Here is a 5,220-nt window from a genome sequence, read left to right as displayed (position 1 = left end):
AGTAAATTGCTTGAGTGCTACCTTTAAAACTCCATCATTCACCTTTGCAATATATAGCTCATGGGACAAATAGCTTAAAAACTATTGTAGTATTGAATATGTACTTATGCACTTTATCTCTTATTAAGTTGCTTGTTGAGCGATAACCATGTTTCGGGGACGCCATCAACTATTCCTTGTTGGATATCATGTGAGTTGCTATGCATGTCCGTCTTGTCCGAAGCAAGAGAGATCTACCACCTTCATGGTTGGAGCATGCATGTTGTTAGAGAAGAACTTTGGGCCGCTAACTAAAGCCATGATTCATGGTGGAAGTTTCAGCTTGGACATATATCCTCAATCTCATATGAGAATAAAAATTGTTGCCACATGCTTATGCATTAAAGAGGAGTCCATTATCCGTTGTCCATGTTGTCCCGGTATGGATGTCTAAGTTGAGAATAATCAAAAGCGAGAAATCCAAAATGCGAGCTTTCTCCTTAGACCTTTGTACAGGCGGCATGGAGGTACCCCATTGTGACACTTGGTCAAAACATGTGCATTGCAAAGATCCGGTAGTCCAAGTTAATTAGGACAAGGTGCGGGCACTATTAGTATACTATGCATGAGACTTGCAACTTGTAAGATATAATGTACATAACTCATATGCTTTATTACTACCGTTGACAAAATTGTTTCATGTTTTCAAAATAAAAGCTCTAGCACAAATATAGCAATCGATGCTTTCCTCTTTGAAGGACCATTCTCTTTACTTTTATGTTGAGTCAGTTCACCTATCTCTCTCCACCTCAAGAAGCAAACACTTGTGTGAACCGTGCATTGATTCTTACATACTTGCATATTGTACTTGTTATATTACTCTATGTTGACTATTATCCATGAGATATACATGTTACAAGTTGAAAGCAACCTCTGAAACTTAATCTTCCTTTGTGTTGCTTCAATACCTTTACTTTGATTTATTGCTTTATGAGTTAACTCTTATGCAAGACTTATTAATACTTGTCTTGAAGTGCTATTCATGAAAAGTCTTTGCTATATGATTCACTTGTTTACTCATGTCATCACCATTGTTTTGATCGCTGCATCCACTACATATGTTTACAAATAGTATGATCAAGGTTATGATGGCATATCACTTCAGAAATTATCTTTGTTATCGTTTTACCTCGCTCGGGACGAGCAGAACTAAGCTTGGGGATGCTTGATACGTCTCCAACGTATCGATAATTTCTTATGTTCTATGCCATATTATTGATGATACCTACATGTTTTATGCACACTTTATGTCATATTCGTGCATTTTCTCGGAACTAACCTATTAACAAGATGCCGAAGTGCCGCTTGCTCGTTTTCTCGCTGTTTTTGGTTTCAGTAAATCCTAGTAACGAAATATTCTCGGAATTGGACGAAATCAAAGCCCAGGGGCCTATTTTCTCACGAAGCTTCCGAAGTCCGAAGGAGAGACGAAGAGGGGCCACGGAGGGGCCACACTATAGGGCGGCGCGGCCCCCCTTGGCCGCGCGGCCCCGTGGTGTGGGGCCCCCGTGCCGCCTCTTGACCTACCCTTCCGCCTACAAATAGCCTCCGTGACGAAACCCCCGGTACCGAGAGCCACGATACGGAAAACCTTACCGAGACGCCGTCGCCGCCGATCCCATCTCGGGGATCCTGGAGATCGCCTCCGGCACCCTGCCGGAGAGGGGAATCATCTCCTGGAGGACTCTACACCGCCATGGTCGCCTCCGGAGTGATGAGTGAGTAGTCTACCCCTGGACTATGGGTCCATAGCAGTAGCTAGATGGTTGTCTTCTCCTCATTGTGCTTCATTGTTGGATCTTGTGAGCTGCCTAACATGATCAAGATCATCTATCTGTAATACTCTATGTTGTGTTTGTCGGGATCCGATGGATAGAGAATACTATGTCATGTTAATTATCAAGTTATTATACATGTGTTGTTTATGATCTTGCATGCTCTCCGTTTCTAGTAGAGGCTCTGGCCAAGTTTTTACTTTTAACTCCAAGAGGGAGTACTTATGCTCGATAGTGGGTTCATGCCTGCATTGACACTGGGACAAGTGACGAAAGTTCTAAGGTTGTGTTGTGTTGTTGCCACTAGGGATAAAACATTGGCGCTATGTCCGAGGATGTAGTTGTTGATTACATTACGCACCATACTTAATGCAATTGTCCGTTGTTTGCAACTTAATACTGGAGGGGGTTCGGATGATAACCTGAAGGTGGACTTTTTAGGCATAGATGCAGATGGATGGCGGTCTATGTACTTTGTCGTAATGCCCAATTAAATCTCACTATACTTATCATGTCATGTATGTGCATTGTTATGCCCTCTCTATTTGTCAATTGCCCGACCGTAATTTGTTCACCCAACATGCTTTTATCTTATGGGAGAGACACCTCTAGTGAACTGTGGACCCCGGTCCATTCTTTAATACCGAAATACAAATCTGTCGCAATACTTGTTTTACTGTTTTCTCTGCAAACAATCATCTTCCACACAATACGGTTAATCCTTTGTTACGAGCAAGCCGGTGAGATTGACAACCTCATCGTTTCGTTGGGGCAAAGTACTTTGGTTGTGTTGTGCAGGTTCCACGTTGGCGCCGGAATCTCCGGTGTTGCGCCGCACTACATCCCGCCGCCATCAACCTTCAACGTGCTTCTTGGCTCCTCCCGGTTCGATAAACCTTGGTTTCTTTTCGAGGGAAAACTTGCTGCCGTGCGCATCATACCTTCCTCTTGGGGTTGCCCAACGAACGTGTGAAATACACGCCATCAGCTGCAAGAGAGAGCATGCCACAAGGAGCTGCAAGAATGACTACTACAATTATAGAAGGGAGAGCAAGAATGGCTGACAGTGCAAGAGGCAGAGGAAGGGCAGGGACAAGTGCTGAGACTGCAAGAGGTAGAGGAAGGGTAGGGAGAAGTGCTGAGACTGCAAGAGGCAGAGGAAGGGCAGGGATAAGTGCAGAGACTGCAAGAGTGCGAGAGGAAGGGGGAGAACACTAGGACCAGCTAAATCTACAAAAAATGTAGGAAAGAAAAGAGCTGCAAATGCTAGTACAAGTGGAACTCGCAGAGCCAAAATGATGATGCAGCAACGAGTAACATTCGGAGAACAGAGTTACGTAACTGGACCTGGAAGTGTGTACTACATGCTATTTGGAGATGACAGACAACCCAATTCAGTACCAGATTTAAATGACCAATGCAATGAGGATATGAACATTGGAGAGGAGCCACTTGATTTCAACAACTTCTTGTCCCTCTAGACCTCCATTCCAATTTGTAATGCAATGTACCTCTAGTTCTCCATTCCAAATTGTAATGCACTGAAGAGATGCTTCTAATGCCCAGCTGGTGACAATGTAGTGTTAAATTCTATTTTTTGGATCTATTTATGTTGCTGTTAAGATTACATATTTTCTCATGTTTGTGATTTATATTTTATCCGCCAAAATGCTGCCAAAATGCTCGTTAAAATAAGCTTAAAAAGTGTACATGTCGCCGGCGACCACAAATGAGGCGGCGCCGCCGTGCAGAGAGTTGACGCCGGCGACCATAAATGGGCGGCGCCGCCGTGTTGGTGTTAAACATGCTTCAGATCACTGAACAACATATGCAACTGAACAACAAAACATACTAGAACTAAAACACTGGAAGCACATATATTCAATATCCATTTTCATTGCTCAAATAGTACCAACATGATACATTGTCATGCTAAAAACTGAAAACTGGCTGAGCAGTGGATACATTTTCACTCACACACTCACTCGCTTGAGCATCACAACACAAACACTAAAAAATAAGAAGCAAGTAACTAAGATTGACACCAAAATGAGCTCTCTCCTATCTCTACTTCTAAGATCCTCCAAATATGCCTTCTTCATTGCTATCTTTCTTTTTTTCCTCTTCTTCAACTTCAGATCCATATGAGTTAGCTTCTCCCAAAGCAACGAATTTCCTTCCTCAATGTCTCTCACAAGTCTCCTACTAGTATCACTGACGGTTGGTTCCATTTTTACCTTCAATGTAGTAATTATCACATTTTTAGCTGAATTATTCGTCAACAATTTCACAGAGGGAAGCCGGTACGAAGAAAAAGGAAGAGCAACAACGAGGGATATGGCGCGAGGAGTGATACGTCTCCGACGTATCGATAATTTCTTATGTTCTATGCCATATTATTGATGATACCTACATGTTTTATGCACACTTTATGTCATATTTGTGCATTTTCTGGAACTAACCTATTAACAAGATGCCGAAGTGCCAGCTTGTCGTTTTCTCGCTGTTTTTGGTTTCGAAATCCTAGTAACGAAATATTCTCGGAATTGGACGAAATCAAAGCCCAGGGGCCTATTTTCTCACGAAGCTTCCAGAAGTCCGAAGGAGAGACGAAGAGGGGCCACGGAGGGGCCACACCATAGGGCGGCGCGGCCCCCCCCTTGGCCGCGCGGCCCTGTGGTGTGGGGCCCCCGTGCCGCCTCTTGACCTACCCTTCCGCCTACAAATAGCCTCCGTGACGAAACCCCCAGGACCGAGAGCCACGATACGGAAAACCTTACTGAGACGCCGTCGCCGCCGATCCCATCTCGGGGGATCCAGGGATCGCCTCCGGCACCCCTGCCGGAGAGGGGAATCATCTCCCGGAGGACTCTACACCGCCATGGTTGCCTCCGGAGTGATGAGTGAGTAGTCTACCCCTGGACTATGGGTCCATAGCAGTAGCTAGATGGTTGTCTTCTCCTCATTGTGCTATCATTGTCGGATCTTGTGAGCTGCCTAACATGATCAAGATCATCTATCTGTAATTCTATATGTTGTGTTTGTCGGGATCCGATGGATAGAGAATACTATGTCATGTTAATTATCAAGTTATTATACATGTGTTGTTTATGATCTTGCATGCTCTCCGTTTCTAGTAGAGGCTCGGCCAAGTTTTTACTTTTAACTCCAAGAGGGAGTACTTATGCTCGATAGTGGGTTCATGCCCGCATTGACACTGGGACAGTGACGTAAAGTTCTAAGGTTGTGTTGTGTCTGTTGCCACTAGGGATAAAACATTGGCGCTATGTCCGAGGATGTAGTTGTTGATTACATTACGCACCATACTTAATGCAATTGTCTCGTTGTTTAGCAACTTAATACCGGAGGGGGTTCGGATGATAACCCGAAGGTGGACTTTTTAGGC

The sequence above is a fragment of the Lolium rigidum genome, chromosome 5 (genome assembly GCF_022539505.1).
Source record: "Lolium rigidum isolate FL_2022 chromosome 5, APGP_CSIRO_Lrig_0.1, whole genome shotgun sequence".
NCBI lineage: Eukaryota > Viridiplantae > Streptophyta > Magnoliopsida > Poales > Poaceae > Lolium > Lolium rigidum.
The sequence above is the reverse complement of the archived record's forward strand: the minus strand, read 5'-3'. Positions refer to the sequence as shown.